Source organism: Chelonoidis abingdonii, chromosome 4 (assembly GCF_003597395.2).
Source record: "Chelonoidis abingdonii isolate Lonesome George chromosome 4, CheloAbing_2.0, whole genome shotgun sequence".
Taxonomy (NCBI): domain Eukaryota; kingdom Metazoa; phylum Chordata; order Testudines; family Testudinidae; genus Chelonoidis; species Chelonoidis abingdonii.
Window position 1 is genome coordinate 107,489,241 of NC_133772.1, and position 26,994 is coordinate 107,516,234.

A 26,994-nucleotide genomic window follows, 5' to 3' on the forward strand; every position below is an offset into this window, starting at 1 on the left:
TTTCAGGAGTCACCCTATTGTCTACTGCATGCTGCTGGGTAGGACGCGATGCTGCAGCAGTGAAGCACGGTATCCGCTCTCTCCCAGCCTGGTGGGCAGAGGTGCAGTAGACTGGTAACTCGTCCTGTATCAACCTGTGAGTGCCCTGCTGGCCTCAGGTGAGGTCGGGCGGGGCACCTGGGGTAAAAATAGAAGACTCCCGGTCATTCCCAGTTAGATGGTACAGAACGGCTGGTAACTGTCTTTCATCAGCAACGGGCTCAGTCCATCACCCCTCCCTTTGTGTAAAGAAAAGGATTCTGTCCGCCTGACTGTCAAGGAGTGCATGCTGGGCTTCTCTCCCCCGCACCGCTAATGTCCCGCCTGGACGCCATAGCAACTGGAGGACTGCCTCCCCTCGTCTCTGTTTCTTATTCCGCATTCTTTATTACTTTCATGACACAAATGTGGGGACCACTGCCACGGTAGCCAAGAGGTTGGGGAGGAGGAAAGCAATTGGTGCGGGTTGTGCAGGGACACCCCCCGTGAATGGCAGTAGCTCATCATTCTGCAGGATCTGACACGAGCAAGCTGCTGCTCTCTGATACAACTGGTTCTGTAGTACATTGTCCTTATATAGGCAGGACTGACTCTATTTTAGCAAACCATAAAGGAGGATGACTTGGGGAATCATCCCCAGTTGCTTTTCGCCCCGGCCAATCTCAGGCCAGGGCACCAATCCATAGCACAACAGTACAGAAGACAGATAACGCGTCCATCTCATTGCCAATTACACAGGCACAGACAGTACAGAAGGACGTATAACCGTCTGTGCTATCATGCAAAAGCAAAGATCGCTGGTAGTGCTGGAGTATCGCCTGTCCGCGGCACCTAGTACAATAAGATACTGTAAAAAAAAAAAAAGCTGAACAGGTTCATGGTTGCCGTGCTATGGCATCTGCCAGGGCAATCCAGGGAAAAAGGGTGCGAAATGATTGGCTGCCGTTGCTTTCCTGGAGGAAGGAATGAGTGACGATATTTACCCAGAGCCACCCGTGAAAATGATTTTTGCCCCATCAGCCACTGGGCTCTCAACCCAGAATTCTAAGGGGCGGGGGAGACAGCGGGAACTATGAGATAGCTACTGAATAGTTACCCACAGTGCAACGCTCCGGAAATCGACGCTAGCCTTGGACCATGGACGCACACCGCTGAATTAATGTGCTTAGTGTGGCCGTGTGCACTCAACTTTATACAATCTGTTTTATAAAACCGGTTTATGTAAAATTGGAATAATCCCGCAGTGTAGACGTACCCTTATAGACTAACAGACATATTGGAGCATGAGCTTTCGTGGGCGAACACCCACTTCATCAGATGCATGTTCGACGAAGTGGGTATTCACCCACGAAAGCTCATGCTTCAATGCATCTGTTAGTCTATAAAGTGCCACAGGACTCTTTGCTGCTTTTCTAAAAGAGGAAGCTTGTGCTCAGGATATCTGTTTGGGATACATCAGTCACCTTCCTGGTTAGAAATCAGCACTGATCATGCCGGTTGTATTCAGTTTCAGTAGATAGATTTGGAAGACCCAACCAACTATTCATACCTAGAGATTACAGGCTTTCAATTAACTAAAAATTAAAGGCCAGCATTTTCAAATGTGTATGCCTAAAGTTAGACATCTAAATCTGCCTTTAGGCACCTGAATGAATGTTGTCAGCCTTTCAGAGATGCGAGCAACAGCTGTGCTGAAGAGATAGAATACTGAAGGGAAAAGAGAGACACTAAAGACCAAGGTAGAATCAGAAAAGTGGTTTGAAGAGAAAGGAGAGATGTTTGTCTGTCTATCTTTGTAGGCATTTGTGCAAAGCTTATTACTAGGGTGGGTGAGTGTGGTGTCTGAGTGAGATGTAAGAAGAACGGACAGAGAAAAAAATGAAGTAACATTTAAAAAAGTATTCAACTGAAAAGATGGACTAAATGAACTCAGACACTGAGAAGACAAAGAAAACATGCCAAACTAGAGTACTATGAAATGAAATTCCAGGTGTGAACCCCACATAAATGGAAGCTGGAGCAAATGTTCAGATAAATCCCTGGGAAGAGAAATCACCTAGTACTGCAGAACTCAGTTGTAAAGCCTATTTCCTTCTGGGGCCCCAAGACAAGGGATTTTTTTTTCTTAGTCAAAGAACAGTTCTACTCTGAAAAACAATTTTGTAAACTAGCATCATCATCTTACTCCATAAATTTGCTCCCCGTTCAGAGACCCATCTGCTTATTTTAGTGGCAAAAACAGGTTTTTACTCCTGCTATCAGTACAGAACACAGATACCGTCTGAGAGAGTGAGCAGGATTCTTTTCCAGCTTGTGCATCAATTGTTAATTAAGTTCTAATTGTAGCACCAATCCCTTCCAACTGAGTGTTAACAAAGGTATTTCATAGATGTAATGGAAGACAGATTATGGCTTGCAGAATCTTTTTCACTGGTGTTGATGAGCTGGAAAGAAAGATGCAGCTTGGCTTTCCAACCTCAAACTGAGTTTGAAGAATTGGCAGTTAGAAAAAAAGCATATTTTTTATAGAAAACTGAACAAATGCAAACTAGAAGTCATTGAGGCAAATAAATATCACTCTTCCAAGGAGAATAGCACTTTAGAATTTTGGGGGAAAATCCATTAGGATTACAACATGTCTTCATTGACAGGTATATATTTTTTACACTCAGATAGTAGTCATGATTAGCATTCCAGTCCAAAAAGTCTCCATGTTGCAGGACTACCTTTTTAATTACTTTGGATGTTGGAGATAATGAAATGAAAAATTTTACTCAGCTATGCCCTGTAATAAATGAAACCTTATATTATGTATTTAAAATAAAGCTAATTGTATCATTGGGTTCATTCAGGTTACAAGTTCACTGTAGAAATTTTTATCCTGAAGAAGGTTAGCTATCTTTATAGAGCCAGTTTACCCATTGTAATAGCCCATTAAGGTATTTTTTGACTATTGTATAGTTTTTAAGTTTCTTTATCCTGTAATTACTTCTTTCCCCATTATTTTATATGTCTTGCTTATTTCAGGTTCCAGGCAAAGAAGGCTGCTGAGGTAATACAATTAGATAATGTCCTGCATTGACGTATGGAAGGATAAGATTGACTGCCACCTACATCAGTAATTATATATGCATTGTTTTCCACAACTGGATCCGGAATAAATCATTTACAACATTGCTTTGGAATAACATTGTCTTCAGAAGCAAGCAAGTACCTTAGGTGAACTTGTTTACCTATTATCACTGGATGAACAGATAGCGTAGAAACCCGAGCTAACAGTGCTTATGTCTGTTGAGCCAGATTTGATCATTGTACCAGATCCCTGTGTCAAGTCAAGCTGCACTTGGCACAGGGCCTAAGGAAAGGGAAAGGTTTCTCTAAGCCCTTTTTCCACTCCCCTGATCCTGAAGCTGGTTCAACCTCTGTCATTATTTTGGAAGGGTACTTTGAACTTACACATCACCTTCTATTCCATGATCTGAGAGCACTTTACAAATATGAATGAAGGTAGCGAAATAAGTGACTTGCCCAAGGTCATATGAGAAATATATGGGAGAGGAATAAATTAAATCCTGGTATCTGAAGCATTGCTGCTATCTCTTGTCATGAGATCTTCCCTCCCCCAAAGTTCAGTTTGGTGGACCCCCTTCAACTGTTTGTATTAAGACCTATGTGGGTCAGGCCTTATTTTTCTAGGGCTCCCCTCTGAAAACAGATATTTTGTTAAAAGGATGAACAGGCTTATGCCCTTCAGGGGCAAGTCTTTCCCCTGATGTACTCCCTTAATAGTAGAACCAGGGTAATTTTGCTGCCTGTGGAAGCAGGATTTCGCAGGGTGTAAGGTGGATAGAGAGCACAACTCCATGTTACATACAGATCAGTCTCTGAGAGACTCCTGCCTGTAGTGCACAGGGGGCTGATGGAAAAGGGACATAGGTGAGAAGGGGCAGGGTGAGCCAAGGGATCCACATCTGCATGAATCTTTCCATCCTCCTTCCCATGGAGGCTGCTTATAGGGCTGGGGAACCTATTCCAGTATTAGCATAGTCGTCACAGAATTACTATGAAGCCATGTCTTGGCCTGCAAAGGGTTGCCTTCCCCTGCAATCTGTCCAGAGCTCAACTAGAATGGGCAATGGGCAGGGCATGTGACTTCAAAGAAAGCAAGATTTTGCACCCAGCCTCTGATGCTTGCCCTGAAAAAAACCCATAATGTATGCATATGTTTTTTTAAAAGATGCATTTCGGTTCTGTTACAATAAAAAGTGTATTTGTGGAATACGAATACTCCATCCTATTAGGGACCACCAAAAGTACCACTCAGAAACATCACTTTGAGGTAGCAGACAAATATTACATACATCCCCACCCCATCTCACTACAAAAGAAACATGGCGTAGAGGATCATACATAACCATGAATTAGAATGACCAGCCATTTGAGACAAATACACTCCTGATAAGACAAAATGGGCAATAAAGAAGATTGGAAGTCTTTACCAGTTAGTTGCTTGAGAACTCTGACTTCTGGAGGAATTGTTTAATGAACTTTTGATACAATGCTTTCTGTGACTTGTTCCTTCCAAAGGACAACATCTAGCTGAATATGCAACCCTTGGAGTTGATTTCTCTCATTTTTCCTTGGCTGAATTATTCATAGAACACCCTGGATTTATTGCAAATGGCCATAAACAAATGACTTTCCCTTTGTCTCTCTTTACTCATGATTTTTTTATGCAGGTTGAAAATATTTCCCTATGATGTTTATTTATTTTGCTTTTCTTTATGTCCAATTAGACTGTTTTCATGATGGCTCAGAGATGAAAATGGCAGTGCCTGTCTTGCATGCAGCTCTGTTTCTGTTCAGTTTCATTTCCCGCAGGGTCACTGATGGGTTATGATATGCAGTAATGTCCCCAATGAGGTGTTGTTTCCATTAGCTTTCCCCTTCAGAGGTGGTCAGAGGTCTGAATTCTTATATATGATTTGTTTTCTTGGCTACCTAGGAAACAATGTTCAGTTTTCAGCCCTCTTCTGTGCAGATGGTGAACTCACTATTTGCAGGAATTGCTTCCTTCCCTTTTAAAGAGGCTGCTGTTACGCCTGTTTAAAAAAAGCACTGTGGTCTGGTGGATGATTTTTCTAATTAGCATTCAATACTATTTATCCTCCAGAACACAATGCATTTATATGTATTTATACATCTTATTAAGAAAACAAGAAAAAAATCATAAGAAAATAAGAATGGCCTTACTGAGTCAGACCAATGACCCATCTAGCTCAGCAGCCTGTCTTCCAACAGTGGCCAGTGCCAGATGCTTCAGAAGTAATGCACAGAGCAGGGCAATTTATCTAGTGATCCATCCCATTGTCCAGCCCCAGCTTCTGACAGTCAGAGGTTTAGGGATACCTAGAGCATGGGGTTGCATACCTGACCATCTAGGCTAATAGCCATTGATGGCCCCTATCCTCCATGAACTTATCTAATTCTTTTCTGAACCCAGAAATATGTCTGTCCTTTTCAACATCCCCTGACGACAAGTTCGACAGGTTGACTGTGCGTTGTGTGAAGAAATACTTCTTTGCGTTTGTTTTAAACCTGCTGCCTATTAATTTCATTGTGTGACTTCTGGTTCTTGTGTTATGTGAAGGGGTAAATTACACTTCCCTATTCACTTTCTCCACCATTCATGGTTTTATAGATCTCTGTAATAACCCCCCTTAGTCATCTTTTTTCTAAGATGAACAGTTCCAGTCATTTTAATTTCTCCTCATATGGAAGCTGTTCCATACTCCTAATAATTTTTATTGCCCTTCTCTGTACTTTTTCCAATCCTATTATATCTTTTTGAGATGGGGCTCCCAGAACAGCACACAGTATTCAAGGTGTGGACGTATCATGGATGTGTATAGTGGCATTATGAGATTTTATATCTTATTATCTATCCCTTTCCCAATAGTTCCTAACATTCTGTTAGCTTTCTTGACTATCACTGCGCATTGAGCAGATGTTTTCTGAGAACTAACTGCAATGACTCCAAGATCTTTCTTAGTAATAACAGCTAATTTAGGCCCCATTATTTTGTATGTACAATTGGGATTATGTTTTCCAATGTACATTACTTTGCATTTATTGAATTTAATTTGCCATTTTGTTGCCCACTCACTCAGTTTTGTGAGTTGTCTCTGTAACTCTTCACAGTCAGCGTTGGACTTAAATTACTCATGATAGTTTGTATCAGCTGCAAACACTGCCATATCACTGTTTATCTGTTTCCGTAGATCATTTGTGAATATGTTGAACAGCACTGGTCCAAGTACAGATACTTGGGGGACTCACTATTCACCTTTCTCCACAGTGAAAACTGACTGTTTATTTCTACCTTTTGTTTTCTATCCTTTAACCAGTTACTGATCTATGAGAGAACCTTCCCTTTTATCCCATGACTGCCTACTTTATTTAAGAGCATTTGGTGCGGAACCATTTCAAAGACATTCTGAAAGTCCAAGTATACTGTATCTACTGGATCACTCTGGTCCACATGTTTATTGATCTCCTCAAAGAATTCTAACAGATTGGTGAGGCATGAAAGCTGTGTTGACTCTTCCCAGGCATATTATGTTCATCTATGTGTCTGATAATTCTGTTCTTTATTATAGTTTCAACCATTTTGCGTAGTACTAAAGTTAGGGTTACCAGCCTGTAATTGCCAGGATCGCCTCTGGAGCCTTTTTTAAAAATCAGTGTTACATTAGCTGTCCACCAGTCACATGGTACAGAGGCTGATTTAAGTGTTAGGTTACATAACACAGGTAGTAGTTCTGCAATTTCATATTTGAGTTCATTCAGAACTCTTGGGTGAATACCATCTGGTCCTGGTAAGTTATTACTATTTAATTCATCCGTTTGTTCCAAAATTTCCTCTATTGATACTTCGATCTGTGACAGTTGCTCATATTTGTCACTTGAAAGATTGGCTCAGGTGTGGGAATCTCCCTCGCATCCTTTGCAGTGAAGACTGATACAAAGTCATTTTTGGCCTGCCTAATTACACATTTATACTTGACTTGCTAGAGTTTATACTCCTTTCTAGTTTCCTCACCAAAATTTGACTTCCAATTTTTAAAAGATGTCTTTTTGTCTCTGATCACCTTTTTTACTCTGTTGTTTAGCCATGAAGGCATTTTTTTTTTGGTCCACCCACTGTTTTTTTATTTGGGATAACCCATTATCATGTGTTTAAAATGTTTCCGTGCAGCTTGTAGGCATTTCACTCTTGTGACTGTTCCTTTTAATTTCTGTTTAACTATCCTCCTCATTTTTATTTAGTTCCTCTTTTTGAAGTTAAATGTTACTGTAGTGGGTTTCTTTGATATTTCCTGCCCTATAAGGATGTTAAATTTAATTAGATTATGGTCACGATTACAGAGTGGTTCAGCTATATTCACCTCTTGGACAAGACCACATGCACCACTTAGAACTAAATCAAGAATTACCCCCCATGGATTCCAGAACTAGCTGTTCCAAGAAGCAGTAATTAATGGTGTCTAGAAATTTTATCTCTGCATTGCACCCTGAGGTGACATGTGCCCCATCAATACGGAAATAGTGGAAATTCCCTGTTATTATTGGGTTTTCTGTTTTTGTAGCCTCTCTAATCCCCCCAGAGCATTTCACAATCACCATCACCATTCTGATCAGGTGATGTACTGTTCACACATATAATAATACACTAATAAAACTAATTAGCATTTTTCATCCATAGAGCTCAAAGCACTTTCTAAAGGTAGGTAAATATTATCAACTCCACTTCACTAGAGCCCAATAGGCTTAGAATAAATTATTTTTGCTGAATGAAGCATATCTTAAAATCAAGAATGGATGTAATTATATTTTTCCAGTGCCATTTCAGTTTCAGCAATGGTCGATGGGGGCAGACAACCAGGTGCTGCAGGTTCATCTAGTTAATTTTTCTCCTCTGGAGAAATGTCATGTAAATGTTTTGCTTAGACTGCTCTTTTCCTGGTTATGGAGCTATTTATTTTAAATGATCACTTAGGCTTATTCATCAAGTAAATATTCCCGTATTTGTGCTTCTAACACTTCAGGCTAATGCATCTCTCCTTTTGCAGGCTTTTCATATTGGACTAAACACTGGTTATGTAAAACAGTTCCAAATGGATACTAACACTGACTACAATGTTTTCTTATGCTCACTCAGCTGATTGCATTGTGTTCCAATTCCATTTGAGATAGACTTTCAATTCTGACATACCGTGCACTTCATAATCTTATTGCACCTTAACCTACAATAGTGGTTAGAGTTAATGCACCTCTGACTCTTTAGGCTGGCTCTTCACAGCGCTTGAAAAGCCCATGGTGAGGCTGTGCAGTGCAAACTGCAGACAAATGCCTTGTACCCTGCAGCCATAGATCCTGAACAGGCTATTGTATAAGTGGGCTAGTGACAAGCCAGGGGTAGTGTGACCGGAGCCAGGGTCTTTAGGATCCAGTGGCCCAGAAACTCCACAGAGGGATTGTGGAGAGACAGTGACTGCTGTCTATGGAAAAGTGGCTGCAGAGGGCCTAAAACTCAGACCCCCACTAACCTATGAACAGGCCACAGGGCTGAGGTGAACTTTCACTCACCAAGTATATTTCTTTCATGCTCTTTGTTCTGCTGCTGTGAGTTAGCCTTTCCATCGGTTCACTGTAGGAAAACAGAGCCTAGCCCTCTTGACTAAAGCATTGTTTGTGGACATTAGAGCTAGGTGAGAATTCTCCACAAATCTTTTTGACAGAAAAAAAAATAGTTTTGCTGTTTTTTAAAAATTTTCTGTCAGGAGAATCAAAAGTAAATATTTTGTTTTGAGTTGGGTTGACTTGAATCAAAACATTTTGGTTTGTAGAACTGAATTGAAATGTATTGACTCATGTTAATTTGATATTAATTTATGTCTGCTTGAGCTGCAGCAGCACATCATGGGAGTTGTAATTCGGATGTCAGTTCTTTTCTTTGAGCTAGGCTCCCTGGCCAGACTACATCTCCCATGATTAGGGTTGCCAAATTTCTAACTGCATAAAACTGAACACCCTTGCCCTGCCCCCATCTCCATCCCTTCCCCAAGGCCTAGACCCTGCCCCACTCCATCTCCGAGGCCCCACCCTCACTCACTCCATCTCCCCTCCCACCGTCGTTCGCTCTCCCCCACCCTCACTCACTTTCAATGGGTTGGGGCAGGGGGGTTGAGGAGTGTGTGTGGGGGTGAGGGTTACAGCTCGGGCTGCAGGCTCTGGGGTGGAGCCAGAAATGAGGGATTCAGGATGTGGGAGGGAACTGTGGGCTGGGATGGGGGGTTGGGATGCAGAAGGGGGCTCAGGGCTGAGGCAGAAGGTTGGGGTGCAGCATCTGTGGGGGAGTTAGGGTGCGGGAGGGAGTTCTGACTTGGGGCTGAGGGTTGGGGTGCAGAAGTGGCCAACATGTCTGGCCCAGCTCCTAGGTGCAAGGGTGGTCAGGCAGCTCTGAACCCGCAGGCACCACCCCCGCAGCTACCATTTGGACATGGTTCCCAGACAAGGGGAACTTTGGAGCCACTGCTTGGGGCAGGGGCAGAGCGCAGAACTTCCTTGATTGCCCCTGTGCGCAGGGCCAGCTCCAGGCACCAGCGCAGCAAGTGTGAAGGACCTGCCGCCGAATTGCTGCTGACGAATGAAGCAGCGGTGGTAGAACTGCTGCCGAACTGCCGCTAATCACGGCTTTTCTTTTTTTCACCACTTGAGGCGGCAAAAACGCTGGAGCCAGCCGTGCATGTGCCTAGAGGCTGCAGGAATATGCCAGCCACTTCTGGGAGTCGTGCAGAGCCAAGGCAAGCGGGAAGCCTGCCTTAGCATTGCTGCACTGCCGACCAGACTTTTAACAGCCTGGTCAGTGGTGCTGACCAGAGCTGCCAGGGTCCCTTTACAACCAGGCATTCCGGGCAAAAAAACCAGACGCTTGGCAACCCTACTCATGATGTACTGTGATCTCATCTCTAGCTGAACTGACTTAGTACGTCATGGAAGTCAAATGACCATACCACATAACTGAAGACATAGTCCAGGCAGGGACCTCAGTTCATAGAGGATAATTGGGGCATGAGGTATTTGAGCTACAACTTCCATGAGGCATCACAGCAGCTCAGGGGGACACAGATTAATTTCAAACCAATCTAAATTGAAATGTTTCAATATAGTTCAACAAAATGAAATACAATATTTCAGTTTGGGAATATAAAAACATTTTGTTTCAAGTGGACTAGATTAAATTAAATGTTTCAAATGGAAATTCCTCTGAACTTTCCATCCCATGAAAAAAATGATACTTTTTGTCCTGATTTGAGACTTAAACAAATTTCAAAATATTGGAATTTTCAAACATCTCTAGTTGTAATTAACAACCCAGTTGGTTAGAGTACTTAGGATTTTTCTTCCAAAACACATAGAGTTGAGAAAAACAGTTGGTCTTGGATGTGAACCTTCTAGCATGACCCAGCACCCAGACACAAATCACTTAGCCTCAGGACAAACATTTTCTATTTGTACAAATTTTGCTTTCTATTTTTGATCAGTGGAGTGACCACTGAAAAATATTCATATTGCCTATGTTGAATGTGTAACTCAGTTTCCTCCTGCATCATGAATTTCTGTGTTCTCCTGACACATCTGAAATCCCTTTGCAACTATGGAATCAATTAGCTCCCCAATACCTAGCAGATGTCCTGATTTTATAGGGACGGTCCTGATATTTGGGGCTTTGTCTTATATAGGCTCCTATTACTCCCCATCCCCATCCCGATATTTCACACTTGCTGTCTGGTCACCCTACCGACACCTAATATTGCCTGTTGGTTAAGGAGAGGTCCTCAGTTGTGAGGCTCTTTACTGTACCTTAGCAACTTCTTGTGCCCGGAGACCAGTGTGGTTTCACTCCCCATTTCCACGAGATGAGGCAGACGGTGTACAGTTTGGAAACGAGCCACCTGGAATCAGATTATTATCTGTACACAGATTTTATGTGGATGTACAGAATAGCTATGAGTGAGACCAAGAGATGCTACCAGTCTTTTGACATAGACACCATGAGCAGCTGTCCAGATGATAGGGTGACCAGATGTCCTGATTTTATCAGGACAGTCCTGATTTTGGGGGCTTTTTCTTATATAGGCACCTATTATCTGCCCCCCACACCCCGTCCTGATTTTTTACACTTGCCATCTGGTCACCCTACCAGATGAACACTTTTGGGGGTAGCAGATTCTGATTAATCCAAATTGTTTCATCGTATTAGCAGTTCATTCAGCTGATCATTACGGTGAGTTTGTTATGCTCTTTATAGATATAGCAGAACTGGTCGGAGTTGGTCTCACTATGCCTTCTGTTTTTCAGAGACCTGGGCTTCTGGGGAATGGTGTTCCCATTTATGGGGTTGTCTTGGTTTCTGAGGAGGGTGTCCACTGTCTTCTGGGTTCCCCGAGATCCACTACTTGTGGTCATGTCCCCTCACCATCTTGGTTACATAAAGCAAATAATGTGTCTGTTGTGTCGTTATTGACAAGCTATGTCAAAAGGACAAATTCTGCTTCTTCTACATTGGTAGAAGTCTGTGGCCACACACTGCACGATATTTAGAGATTAGATCATGGCATTTCAGGTCCAGGCTGGAAGGTTCTCATGACTTTGCAGTGTTGCATGTGTGGCATGGAACTTGCTTTCCTTTGACATATGTCTCATTCCAGCTTAAAAATAAGCAAATCCATAAAACTTGTTTCCCCTTCAAAGTGGTTTTTTAACCACTGCCAGCTCCATGTTGTTATTCCTCTCTTCCATCCTTTTAATTTTTTTTTTTTTTACTTTTTCTGCATGTTTTATTTTATTTACATTTTAAAATATGCTGTTCAACACACTCAGCCCTTCAGTAGGGAAAGTGGATGCTTTGATTGTTATGGATTCTCATAGGAAACCAACATCCTGCAAATCCATAAGAGACATATTCAGTATCTTTTTATTTTACAAACTGTGGGCCCCATTGTACCATTACTTTTTAATCAGAACACTCCATTGGTATCTTGCATGATACAGCCCCATATACTCACAATTTACTGCCACAAAACATACATTAATGTAAGTTTTACAATGACATTATAAAGCTCCTTTGTTTCTTGTTTTCAGGTCAAAAGGTCCTGTGGAGCATAGGTGAGGGGGTTTTAGCTTTGTTTTCCAACATAGTAAATGTTTTTTACTGTTTCACAATAGGCATTTTATTCCTTTAGTCTACTATAAAAGTCTTTCTTAGTCCACCAAAACTGCTTTAAACCTCTTTTTAGAACAATCTTCCAACTGAATAGAAGGTAAACCTCTTCACTTGCAAATTCCACTCTCTTTGTGTGCATGCATAACTTCTACTGATATCATTGAGAGTTGCATACACATAAGAAGAGGAGACTAGAGCCCTAGTGATTGTCACCTTAGCAATTGGCAACACACAACAAAATTTCTTTCTTCTTTCTTTAAATTTGAATGTGACTCATAAATGTTAGGATTTTAATATCCACTATTTCCTCCTTTAGTTGTATTCATTATTTTCTGCAGCAATTTAATTGTTGGCTAAGCCTATATGCCCCCAAGTCATATTGCAGGGGGGGGAGCAAAATACCAGGAATTCCATAAAAAGCAGTAGGATGGCTGTGAGGAGAGGAAACACAGCTAGATGTCCTGTTCCCTCCCGTGCTACCCATCTACCGCTCCTCATGCCACATAGCTGATCACCCATATAGGAAAGACAGTCAGGGAGCAGAGGACAAAGATGGGAACAGACTATTTAATAGGTCAGATTCTCCAGTCTGCTAAGGTCGCTTTGCATAAGCAGTGCAAAGTGGCCTTAAAACAATGGGAGGTGTCCAGAAGGGACTTTCTCCCATTCAGTAGAACTCTGCTGGAGAAAGCAGTGTTGCCTCTCGCTCAAGCCACTCTTCACCCCCAGAGTAAGGAGAGGTTTGAGGGCATTCCACAGGCAGGAGCAGGATGGAAGCAGGATGGAGAAGAGAATGGGTATGGCAGAGCAAGACTCCACTTCTAATCCTCTGCTGGTATAAGGTCCCTGTATCGTAAATTTGAGCTGCTCCTTTACAGCTCTATCTTGACCTGGAGGCAGTTGAATCCAGATGAGGGAGCTACAATCTGTGGCCTCACATCTCCACTCCATTTGAGCTCTGCTAGGACAGAATGGAGAATTGAGCCCAAAATGTGATGTTCTCCATCCTACGCAGGTTAAAATGATCAGTTAGTGCAGATTCTAGCAACATTATCTACTTCTCTATACTCTGCAATTCCCATGAAAGGAGTACAGCCCATAGCTTGATAGACAGATCTAGGAACCAGCTATACCTGGAGATGGGAGAGGTCTAGAAGACACGGGGAAGTAATATCCCTCTTCATGCTTGGCCAGGGATCCAGGAATTTGTTACCAGAGGGTTTTGTAATAGAGCTATGGGGTGAAATCCTGGAACCATTAAAGGCAATGGGAGTTTTGCCATTGACTTTAATGGAGCTAGGATGTCTCCTCATGTCTTTAGTGCTTTTCCTGACCCTGCTTTCTGATTTGCCTGCATCCCAAGGAACAAAAAGGAAACTGTGCCCCAACAGCTGTCCTCCAAAATCCATGTGAATTGATTAATTTGTTTTCTTCCACTCATTTTTATGTGAGAGAGGCACATAGAGGCTTTATAGAACACACATTTGGATATACTTTAAATGTATTTACAATTGCTTGTCTCATTCAAGAATCATTTTGATGGTTACGTGTTCTTAAAGTTATTTTTCCTCTAGTTATATAAGATTCCTCACTTTTATTTTTACTATCACCCTTCACATTTTTCTTCATTGAGCTGCATGTTTTCCTTAGATGAAATAGTAACATAAATTAGGGTTGGAGGGCTTGATTCTGAGCTCCCACAAGTACTTTACTGGTCTGTAACTCCACTGGCTTCAATAGTTATTCCTGATTTTCACTAGTGTGCCTGAGAGCAGAGCAAGGGCCAGAATATTTCTAATTACAGTACAATTTAATTTTGCTATTGTTTAAAAGCTTTTTGGCACGTGTTGGAAAATGCATAGAAAATTAATAATTTTAACTAGATTCTTTCCTTTTCACTGCAGCCTACTACCAGGTTGGTGATCTACTAACTTTCTGGATTTCTCCTTTTCCTCAGCTAGTCATCTGGTCCTTGCAATTTCTGTCTCCCCCATTATTTCTGGCTAAGAAGTTTCTCTGTGATTCCATTGCATTTAACAGGGTCCAATTCTTTCAAATCCCTGGATTTGGTAGCTCTGCTGGTTCTGCTGGCCCTGCCTAATTTGTTTATGTTCTTATAGATCAATACATGGATCTGTCCATGACCAAGAGAAACCAAATGTAAACTCTGTAGTGTCCAAATAGTCAAGTTACTGTTGTGAGCTAGGGATTCTGAATGAAACAGGGAGCCACAAGAAGACTCAGAATTAAAGCTGGAAGCAGGACTGGCTCTAGGCATCAGCAAACCAAGCACGTGCTTGGGGTGGCACAATTCTAGGGTCGGCACTTGTGTTCTCAGAGAGTTTTTTTTTTTTTGCTTGGGGCAGCAAAAAACCTAGAGCCGGCCCTGGCTGGAAGTCCACTCTTCACTCACTACCATGTGCAGCTTGGATATTGAAGGGATGTGATAAACATCTACAGATACTGAAGGGTTGAAAAACAGGATGGAAAGAAAGCATCTGTAACTAAAAGTAACAAGATGACAAAATGTCAGATTAAGAATAACAGGATGAAATTTCAAAAAAGAAAACAGTCTTAATGTTCAGAAGTGTTGTGGAATAATCTCCCAAGGGAAGAGATGAAAGGCCCAATAAGATTGGACAAGGCATTAGAAAATACATCATAGGGAATAATCCTGTGCTGGCAGGGTGATTAAATAGATGACCCAATAATCTTTTTCAATGCAAAGTCCTTTGAGAAATAATTTTGATGCCTACTTCATTCCATTGTCCCATTGTAACACTGTGGCATGACATCAGAGTTTATCCTGATCTTCAAAAATGGCAACATTTTTGCTTAACCAGGATATGCATATTTATTTCTTTTAATCTTTCATCATAAATCCATCCATCCAGCTCACTGATAATTTGTGTTTCTCTTCTCTGAACTCTCTTTAATCTGTCTACATCTTTCAGGTATTGAGGTGCCCAGAAGTAAACACATTATTCCAGGTGTGGTCAGGGGTGCTGGAACAATTTGTATAGTGAGGAAGCTGAGAGCCACTGACCCATAATGTAAACTTTGTATATAATGGAACCCACTTCAAGTCAGGGGGTACTGCAGCCCCCCTGCATCCATAGTTCCAGCACCTATGGGTGTGGTCTCACCAAGCTTAGAAAGACCTGCATCCTGTTCCAGTTAACATTATTAGCAGACTCCTATTGGCTTTAATGGTTGCAGGGTTAGCTCTCTAGAGAGGATGTGTCACTTCCCTGCCCTGTGCCATGACATCAATATATGTTCAGTAAGATTGGCCTCATTTGCTGCAGTGTCACACTGAAGATGTAACTCTATTTTGCTGTTCACTGTTACCCCTAAGTCTCTTTTAGCATTACTGCTTAATGGGGTTTTCCTTCCAATTTATTATTTCAGGGTTGAATTCCCCCACATGAGATTTCCCAGCTTGCATTTTCTCCAGATGAATCTCATTTTGTTATTTTCTACCTATAGTTTCAGACAATTTGTATTATTGCCCCCAGCTCTCTTTGCATTATAACTGCGGCCTCAATGAGGTTTGCAAGATCTCCCAGTTTGGTATCCTCTGCAAATTTCATTCATGTCTTGTTAACCTCTTTTTTCCTATTAAATAAAACCAGAGCCAAAACTGATCCAATTTATTACATGACTGATTATCATTAGCCTTTGCAGTCCATCAGCCAATTTACAATCCATATTATAGCGCTCATACCCAAGCTAATTTGAATTAGTATTGCAAGTAAGCTTCATCATGTAATACTGCATATAATGTTTCTGGGCTTGTCTACACTTGAAAGTTAATTTGGATAAACAAAGAGTATGAATTTAAAGTGCAATAGCTATTCCTGAATAATACCATTTATTATTCTGGAATAAAAATGCCTTGTTAAATGGATTAAACTAAACAGGAATAAGGCATTTTTATTACAGCATAAGCATGTCCACACATGAAGTTATTCAGGAATATCCGGTCAGGAATAACTCCATGCGTAGGCAAAGCTCTAAGTGGAATCCAACTATATTAAATCTATGGCATTCCTTTCAGCTATTAATTTATTATGGAATGATTGCTCTTTACAAATCCATGCTATTTTTCACTCAGGGTCTGTTATCCTCCATGGGCCAAAACCAACAGTGTTTAAGTAGGTGCAATTCTATTAAGTCTATAGAGTTTCACCCACTTGCATCAGTGATCAATTTGGCCCCATATAATGCTAAATCATTTTTCTATATATTTGATATTACTCGGGATTGAGGTTTAACTTATCAAACCCTCAGTTTTCCTGTTTTGAAGATTGTTTCCACAGTTGTTTTTTCCCAGTCATCTAATATGTCACCAGTTCCCTGTGACTGTTCAGATCAGTCAAGGGCTAGATCGCTCCTCCGCCTCCATCCCCCTGCATCCCCCAGGGGACTGAAAACTTCTCACTGAGCTTTCAGGAAATCATTCTTTCCAGTGGGAGGAGTTCTTTTGTAGGAAGGTGCAGAGCAGAGGGTGGGTGAGGTTTCCCAATCTTGTGGATCCTGGAGTTTACAGGGACGGGCTCTGAGATTCAGGAGGGCAGGAGCCATGAGGCTGCCTAGATAGCCATCTATGCAGCTGTACTGGCCTCTCTGTGCAGCTGAAGTCATGGTGCCACTGGCTGAGACCCTCAGCACCTTTCCTTGGCACATAGGTACCACAGTGATTGAAGTTGCCCTGTATGTGTATATATATGTGCGTGTGTATAAATAAAAACATTTAGGTGGGATTTTCAAAGCTGCCTAGAAAATTTAGATATCCAATTTCCATTAATTTTAATGAGATCATTACAGATTTCATTTTATGTGTTATTAGCATACTAACTGTGTTAAATAAGAACAGATTCCCCTAGGCAACTTCGAAAATCTCAGCCTTAATAACCAGCCATCCCCAAGCTCTGTTCACTTGGTTCCCTGTAGAGTGACAAAAGCAAGACCCTAGAGCAAGACCAGACCATAAAAATTTACATATCTCATCCATTGTAAAATCACCATCTGTTGAGTCAGTTACAAATGTGTCGTCATTCGTGGACTGTACTAAGTATTTACGCTCTGATATCTCATTTTTGTAATAATGACTCAAATAGGATGGAATAAGCCTATTCTTGCAAGTTTTTGTTTGTTATTCATGAAACCTAGCACCAGGGTGACCAGCTAGCAAGTGTAAAAAATCGGGACAGGAGGTGCAGGGGGGGAGGGGGCAGGCAAGGGGAGGAATAGGCATCTATATAACACAAAGCGCCAAATATTGAAACTGTCCATATAAAATTGGGACAGCTGGTCACCTAGGGTGACCAGACCTCCCAATTTTATCCAGACTGTCCCGATATTTACTTGTTTGTCCCTCATCCCTACCAATGTTCAATCAGGCTGGAACTGTCCTGACATTTTGTCCTCTGGCATGGCTGAGGGGGCTCACGTCCCCCTAGCTCCACCCCAGCCCCGCCCCAACTCCACCTCTCCCCCCATTGACGAAGTGGGTATTCACCCACGAAAGCTCATGCTCCAGAACATCCGTTAGTCTATAAGGTGCCACAGGATTCTCTGCTGCTTTTACCTCCCCCCATTGGATCCCTCCCCAAATCCCCGCCCCCTCACTGCCCTATTGGATCCCTCCCCAAATCCCCGCCCTGGCCCCACCTCTTCCCTAAGCACACTGCATTCCTCCTCCTCACTCCTCCCTCCCAGGCCTGTGGTAATCAGCTGTATGGCGGAGCAATCGCTGGAGGGAGGGGGCAGCCAGCTCCGGGGAGGTAGAGGCAGAGCGAAGGCAAGCTGGTGCAGGGGGGCGGGGCGTGGAGCTGCCGGTGGGTGCTCAGCCCCCACCAATTTTTCCTATGCTCTGGCGGCTCTTGGTTTTTTTTGTTTTTGTTATTTGTCTTTTCCTCCGCTGCCTCTTGGGTTTTTTTTTGTTGTTGCTCCGCCCGCACTCCCTACCCCAGCCTCCCGATATCTCATGTCTCTCATCTGGTCACCACTAGCACTAGTGCTGTTAGTAATGAGCATGATATGTAGTTATTCTATTTCAAGGTCAAGATTTCCTGAGAGAACAGAGAGGCACAAATAATTTGATATGGTTAGGTAGTCAAGCAGTAGGACTATTATAAACAATCTCAAAAGGCAATTTAAGGCTGATGCTTAAGGCCAGAGCAATTTATTTCTGAGTCCCTTGGTGAAAACATAAATAGTTATAAATTTTATGTTTTTTCTTCAGCTTAGTGTGTTTTATTGGCATTTCACCATCATGCAGGCAGCTCTGAAACCAAAAATATGTAACCAGAAGGTTGCACATTTCATTGCTTCTGTCAGCCAAACTCATCATACACGCAAGGGGCTGCTTGCATCCCTCCCTTTCCCCCACAAGCTCTCTTTGTGCCCACTCCCCTCTATTTCAGAGACTCCCTGCAATTCCCCCCATCATGCCAAGGGTTCTGTGTGGGCCCCACCCCTCCTTCCCCCATATCAGGGTCCCCCATTCTCCCACTCATGCCAGGGATTCTGTGTGATCCCTGTTCTCCACTCCCCCCATACTAATGTATCCCATTCTACCTCCCTGCCAAAATTTCTACGTGTACTCCATTATTACTCCCCATACCAGAGTCTGCCATTCTCTTCCTCCATGCCAGGGGCTTTATGTGCCCCCCATTTCTCCCTTCCCCCCATGCGAAATGCTGTGTTGTGACCTGCATACCTCCCTCTACCCCACGTAAGGACTTATGTTTCCCCTTTCCCCCTCCCCCATACCACTGTGTCCCATTCTATCCTCATGCCAGGAACTCAATGTACTCCTTATTCCCCCAACCCACATACCAGAGTCCTCCTACCTCTTCCCCCACTGCCAATGGCTCTGTGCATTCGCATTCCCTCTTTCACCTCATGCCTACCCACTTCACCCTTTCCTCGCACATTATTATTTATTTTGTTTCTGTTTGGAAGATAAATCATTCAGGAGGCCAACATTTTAAACTCAGCTGAAAGGACAGGCAGAGAAGAGTGTTGCTATACAGGAATGGCTGCCATCAAGTTGGTCTCCAATCTATAGATAATTGTAGCCTTGAATAAAGCTGAGGGGTCTGCTAACTTGATTCAAGGGGAAGTAGTGCCCCCCCATTTCCCCTTGAAAGCATTCTGATTTCCCCCAGAGTCAACAGGGTTCTGCCCATTGATGCCTAGAATATTCCCTGAAATTTTGGAATTAATCAGTCAAAAGATATTGCATAACACCCAAACAGAGAAGAGCCATCAAGCTGAAGGTAGGCCCTCACTTTGCTCAACCAATTAACTCTCCTATGAAAGAAAATGTTGAATTAAATATTACTTCTTGAAAGACAGCGGTACCCAGAAATCATTTACATTTACCTCTGACTGAAATCTGGAGCATTTTTGTTTGTCGTGTATTACTGAGACACTTAAAAAGTATCACTTAATTATTTTGAGCTCAGTTGGAAGCTAGATTTGTTTTGTAAATACAGGTGTTGGGGGTAACCACCTGCCCTCTTGCTTGTTCTTTGTGTAGTTGTGGTCACTTGGAGTTGGATTTTCGAAACAAACAGCACTCCTCGCATGCCCTTTTATTCTCTTCCGTTTTTTTGGTTTGCTGCTTTGCTTGGTGCCTTTACTTTCAGGATATTTGCGCATTCATAAACAAGGCAAGATGCTATGTATTGGACTGGGCTGATACTGATCTATCCTTGTGATGCGTCTTCTGTACTCCTGCTGTCACATGCAGTCAGCAAGTTCATGTGAGATCATGACAAAAGGAAAGTTATTTTTTAAAACACACTAAATTAATTTTTCTCATTGAGGGCTAAATTATGGCCCTGGGAGCCAGTGAGCCTCAGGTGAAAGAGATGGGCCAGGGCAGTTATGAGCAGTTATAGTGCCCACAAAGTGGTTGAAGGAGCCATTCTGCTAGCTTAAGGTAGGATGCCCCTGGGCTTGCTGGGAGACGCACACTTAGCCATGTAACTTGCTACAAGTTCCTGTACAAACAAATTGATGTTTTTCCCCTCCAGCACTCCTCTCGGGTGTGGGAGGCTTCTAGAGGCGGTGTTGTGGCACAGTTCCTCTTGCACACATCAGGGGAGCTGTTTAAGGGGGATTGAATCCCTATCTCATTCTATGGTGGAGGGAGGGAATGGAAATGGGAACAATTTCCTTGCCCTCCCTTTTTCTTCATCCACCTTCCCAAGACAACCAGCTAGTGAAAACTGCAGATGCAAAACCTGTGAAGTTTTCAGTTCCTTATAAGGAAATAACTCATAGATGGGAAGATATGCCCCTAAAATATACCAACTTGTTTCCATCTATATCTCTTTACATGCAAATCCTTTGCCTCTTGTTGGACTTCATAGAGTCTCTGCCCTCTGTTTTCTGATTTCCGCCCTTTAAAATAATTTTTTTCATGGTATCTTCTTTCCCTGAAAATCTCATACTGAAAGAGAAAGAAAGGAAAGGGTGGGTGGGAGCGTGGGTGTGTGTGTGTGAGAGAGAGAGAACTGGAAGGGTAGCTGGAGGAGGAAGAACATGCCTTTATTAAAGTATTCACACCAACCTTTATTACTCAGCAAGAATGGAACATTTTTGATGTTGAGAGCTCCTAAGTTCTTTATGTTTACAGTCTTTAAGGTTATTTTATTTTATTTTTTCCTTGGTCTTTAGATCGACTCATCCTAGACCAGGGACACTGAACCAACGGGAAACATAGATGTTGCATCTGCTAGCATGATGATGACATGGATGTAGGAGAGATGGGAGCATTGGCAGAATATGTGACATCCTGTGCCCATTTGTTAATTCTATTCCAGAATGTGAGTGAAGACTTTACTCCTCCTTCTGAGGATCAGCAAAGTGAACCTCACAGTGTGGTACCTCATCTTCCCTTGTCACAGGGATGCCCCAAGCAAGCAGTACATCGTCTCCACCTCATTGAATTGGCTCACTGAATAGCCTCAGTATGTGTGTGAGAGAGACTAGGTGTAGAGGGTACAGGAGGAAGAGTATGTATCAGAGTGAATTTGGAGGGGAGAAAGGGGGCACAGAAACAGTGAAAAGAAGAGGTGAATCAAGGAAATGAAAAGGAAAAGAGAAATTAGGATTGAAGCCACACACCCTGATACAAAATGCTTCAGCCTGTCTGCTTGGCAACGAGGGGTGGCTCTATGTTTTTTGCTGCCCCAAGCACAGCAGTCAGGGAGCCTTCGGCAGCGTTTCTGTGGGAGGTCCGCTGGTCACGCGGATTCGGCGGCGGTTCTGCGGGTGATTTACTGGTCCCGCACCTTCGGTGTACCTGCCGCCAAATTGCCACTGAAGCAGCGGGACTGGCGGACCTCCCACATGAATGCTGCCGAAGGCTCCTTCACTGCCGCTCGCATGACCACCAGCAGCCCACACCCTGCAGCTTGCCGCCCCAGACACGCACTTGCTGTGCTGGTGCCTGGAGCTGCCCCTGTTGGCAACACAGGTTACCACAACCCAGCATCCCAGGGATCTGTTCTCTGCACCCACTCCTTATTGAAGACAGGGGCCAGTTCAAAGTCTCTGTCCTAATATTGAAATTCTTCTATGAGGTTTGGGGCCCAGCTACCAGAGTTATCACCTCTTCCTCCATGATCCTGACCTGTCACCACAGCTATATTCCACCAAAACAACTCAAGCTATTGACTGATTTGGGGAGGCTTATGAGTGTAGGAGACAAAACTTTCACTTTCACCAGAGCTGGACCAAGGCTATGGAACTTGCTGTCACTAGAGATAAAAATGACCACAGACCGCATCATTTTCAGAACTAAATGCAAATCTCAGTTCTTCCACTTAGCTTCCCTTCAATAATGTTTTTCATACACACATTGGGATACACAACACACTTACTCTCACAAAAAAAACCCCAAACCTGCTTTGATTCTTGTCTTCCATGTGCTGCCCCTTAAATTTCCGAGAGCCTATTGGAGGCAGCTACTCTTTTCTGTTGAGTTGAGATACAGAGAATCACAAAGGAGAAAAACACAGTGCTCATTCACGGAGACTTTATTTTCATTCTTTCTTATTTTTGTTGTTCCTTTTAATCTAAAATAAATAATTGAGATTGAAAATACAGTATTGTCAACTCATGGTTTTCTTAAGGCACCAGCTGCTGGAATCATGTGATTCGGTGACAATCTCATATTTTTTTCCTTTCCTTTCCTTTTTCAATTTTTTTTAAAAGTAAATTTATCACTCTTATGGTTTTGAAGAAAAGCTTGGAAATGTGAATTCCTTAAGGCTCAAAAACTAGATGTCAACCAAAGAACCCAAAACATATTATTTAAAATCTCATGACTTTTAAGCCAATCTCATGATCTTGAGGGGCCTGGCGCACGAGTTTTGAACACATGGGATTGGCAATATTGAATGTATATAGTTGCTCTTTGTGCATGGCAAATGTCTCACAATATAGTGACCAAACTCGGAGTTGTTTGATGGGCTCTGACAAGAATTTTATCCAGTTTTACTTGCTCAAGGAAGTTCACCACAACATGAGGCCTTAAAGATGTGGAATGAAGAGTAAAACCAAGGAGGAACATCCTGTTTATAACACAAAATATATGAAAATGGATGTGCAAATCCTTGTCCAAACATCAACAATTTGGTGTGGAGGAGGACAGAATTCAAAAGCAATGAACCTGATGAACTCATAACCTTCTTCAGCTCTTGTAAAGTAGTCCCCAAAACTCCCAAGGAAGTCCAGTTCAATCTTCTGAGCATTAAAAGTCTGGATTGTTTGAAAAATGGTTACACTAGCACCTTTGCAGAGAGGGACCGATGGTGAGAGTTTTACTGCCTGAATATTTTGCAAAGAAAAAGATTTGAGTGAATATCATCCTAAAATATCAGTGTCTAATTTCACAGGTTAATTTTGCAAACCATTGCTGTCAATTTACTTTCCTAGTGGCCACCTCTGGGAGACAAGATGCATCTGTGTCTAATGCCCTTGGTTCCATCTTTCAGTAGAAAAGGGTGGAGACCCTATTCCATTAAATCAAGCTCTACATAGTCAAGGAAAGAAAAATATGACAACTAACAGGCTATGCCAGGAACAGCTAAATATAGATTCGGTGGAAAAGGGTCTTCACCCTGAAGTGTTTCAGTTTCTAGTGAGGAAATTCATGGTCCTACTGATGGATCACACCAGAACTGAAAGATACTCTCCTTTTTCTCCTGAAAGATGTATCCAAGGGCATTGGGCACAGATGCTGCCTTCCGGAGATGGCCAATAGGCCTTATGTACACCTTGCCTCCTTACCTCCTGCTACCCAGAACTATCCAGAAGATTAGTAGGAAGATGGCTGTGGTAATATTAGTGGCTCTGTATAGCCCAAGGAGGTCCCGTTTCTCTAGCTCCCCAGCATGGCTCAGTTGAGCCCAGTGTCTTCCCTTTAAGACAGGATCTGCTCTCTCAGGGAGCAATTTGTAACCAGAAGCCAGAGTATCTAAGATGAACTGCCTGGTCTTTGAACGATTTTGCATGAAGAAGAGAAAATATTCAGAAGGAATAATCTCTGCTATTGGCATGTATATAAGTTTCCAAAAATCTTTCCTATTCTAGACCATGATGGAAATTCAAACAGTGGTGTAAGAAATGTAGCTTCTTTCCTTCACTTGCTATATTGCAGATTTTTGAATTCTTACCAGAGTGTCTGATCAAGGGCTTCACAAACTAAAATGTCTAGTGGCATTATCAACATACTTTCCTCCACAGGCAGGAACTGGATCTCTTTTACTGGCATATCAAGCATTTCCTCACAGCCACACCTTTACTTCATCTTCCTAAGATTCATTAGACACACTCATGGTCCTCAATTTAGTTCTTAAAGCCTTCATTTGACTTCTCTTTGTGTCCCTCAGGAAGGTATCCATGTATTTCCTCTCCATCAAGGTGGCTTCCTGGTAGCCATCTCTTCTGTCCAACACTTGGCTTGTATTTATTAAGCACAGCCATTGGCTGGAGGATTGTCTCCCCAGCATAACTGTTTTGGGCTCTGATATTTTTGTTAAGCCACATCACATCTAACTTTGTCTATCCCTGCTCCTCAGCCTGGCCTAACAACTTCTAACTTTTCAGTGTTATTAATAAAAATGATAGTGCAAGAAATAACATTTTTTCCAAATGAAAAATAAAAGTTAAAAAGCATCACAGCTGTCGCCAAGGCTTCACCAAAAGCCATATCAGCAGTTTCTGTTTTAAAAACATTTTTGTTCCTTTCCCTTGCACTGATGCAGCTGCAGCTTTCGACAGTGCTTCATCTATGGCTGATCTGTCTATTAGTGTTCACTTTTCATTAAAAGATAAAGAAATAGTTTTTAACACCTCCAGATTTATGTCTTTTAAACTCTGAAAGTGAAGGTTAAATGTAGCACTGCATCTGGTGAAGCTGTGTTAAAACCAAGGTCAAGTATTTTACATTTTAGGTATGGGAAGATCTGTTTGTTCTCCTATTGAATTCTGAATGTCAGCTGAAATTGTCAAAAGTCACTCCAAAAACTTGAAATAGTAATAAAATACTGTGGCTATCTGAATACTACTGGAAACTAATTTAATTTTTTCTAGGGCCTAACCAAAGATGAGAAAAGGAATTCCTAGCCAACCATAAATATTTGGGTGAGCTGGAGCAGCACTGTATTCCATAAAAGCCCGCAACAGCGTACTGTTTTGACCATTGGAAGGCAGATGCCCTCAATACACATTGTGATCATTGCTTTTGTCATTTCCTCAAAGTGCTTTCCTCTTCCTAATAACTTTACCTCCAACTGCATGGGGTTAGCTTGAGCCAGCTTCATCCAGGTCCCAGTCTGTCATAAGCATAAATCCCAATTCTGAACCTTAGCGTCCAAAATGTGGGTGCCTAACATAAAATCCTCTAAGCTTAATTACCAGCTCAGATCTGATAGCGCTGCCACCAGACAGGAATTACAGTGCCTGTCTCACTCTGGTCTCCCCAAACCTTCCCTGGGGGACCCCAAGACTCAGATGCCCTGAGTCTCACAATAAGGGAAATAACCCACTTCCCTTCCCCTCTTTACCTCCCCCCAGATTTTGGGTACACTAGGAGATTTCCCTGTTTCAATCCTTGAACACAACACCCAGAAGAGATTAAGGTGTCTCTCCCCCTCACCCAGAGGCTATGCAGATTCAAACTAGTCAATCTAACACAAAGAGATTTCCCCCTCCCTTCGTTCCTTAGCCTTAACCAGAGAAAAACTCAAACAGGTTTTAAAAAGAAGCTTTATATAAAAAGAAAAAAAAGACATAAAAATGTTCTCTGTATCAAGGTTGACAATATACAGGGTCAATTGCTTAAAAAAAATGAATAAACAGCCTTATTCAAAAAGATATACAATTTAAAACATTCCAGAACTACACACATGTAAATACAAAAACAATATAAAAACCTATTGTCTGCTACCTTTTGTACTTACACTTGGAAACAGAAGATTAGAAAAGCCTGGAGATAGACATCACTCTCATAGCCGAGAGCAACAGACAGAACACAAAGGACACACTCCCAAATATTCCATCCCTGAGCTTTGAAAAATCCGGTTTCCTGATTGGTCCTCTGGTCAGGTGTGTGGTTCCCTTTGTTAACCCTTTAAAGGTAAAAGAAACATTAACCCTTAGCTATCTGTTTATGACACAGTCTCCTTCAGACACTGAGGCAGTTGGACTATACCATTGTCTCCGTTAGATCTGAAAAAGATGTAGAGCTGGATGTCATCAGCATATTGATGACACTGTAATCCATGATGATGCATGACCTCCTCTAACAGTCTTATTCTCTTGCAGTGTCATAACAGACAGGGACGTTTGGACCCCTTGAACTTCACAGGAGACACCCTACAAGGATGTATAGTTGCCTACTGTCACCCTCTGAGACTTATCCAAAGAATGAGCAGAAAGATATTGCTACATTCCAATGTAATAGCATGCCTACTCAAGTCATGTAAACCCAATGTAAGCGAGCTTCTTGGAACCTCTATTTCTGTAATCTTGGGTAGTGATGTTCCTTATTCTTTTTTATTCTTTTTTCTTTCATCCTCTTCTGTGTCTTTTTCTTGGTCATTGTCATTTTGTCAGCAGTATAATTAAGTCTCTAAACAAAATATATAAGTGCAATGGCTATTCATGCCAACAGCTGTTATAATACTGATATCTAAACAAAGAATTAGTACACCACTGACACAAAATACATGGACTATGAATTGACTATTTAACACTTCTGTTTCTTTCTTACACCTGACTTAGAATCTGGTATACATATGTAAAAATACAGTGTATTGCTTACTATTACAGTAAGCGTGTGTCACTGTTAATGAATGGAATGACATATAGAACATGTGTTTCATACAATTCTATTTGTTACTTTAAAACATTAAAGTTATAAAATATTTTTAAATCACCTCTATTAGTAGCCAATTATTCATATTAAAAGACCTAGTATGATCATCGTTACACCGTACACAGAGGGAGTCAACACAAAATGGCTCTTGAACTCAGTAAGAACATCTATAATTGAATGTTTACTCTATTGCAGGGAGCTGTTTTCTACACATGCTGGCTATACTTCATTGACATCCTCTTTCCTTATGGGTCTCGGA

At 42.0% G+C, this 26,994-nt stretch overlaps 1 long non-coding RNA gene across 2 annotated transcripts in view; it reads left to right on the plus strand.

The window, feature by feature from the left end:
* The window catches only part of LOC116830472 (uncharacterized), a 39,057-nt gene extending 12,366 nt beyond the window's left edge, over positions 1-26,691 (plus strand). Inside the window, exons 3-5 of one of the 2 annotated variants that reach the window (XR_004375009.2) lie at positions 3,067-3,258; positions 24,950-25,000; positions 26,183-26,691. This is a non-coding gene — a long non-coding RNA (uncharacterized LOC116830472). Of the gene's footprint in view, positions 1-3,066; positions 3,259-21,025; positions 21,110-24,949; positions 25,001-26,182 lie in introns of those variants that run through there. The other variant, XR_012655810.1, reaches the window with a different exon arrangement.
* The last annotated feature ends 303 nt before the right edge of the window (positions 26,692-26,994 follow it).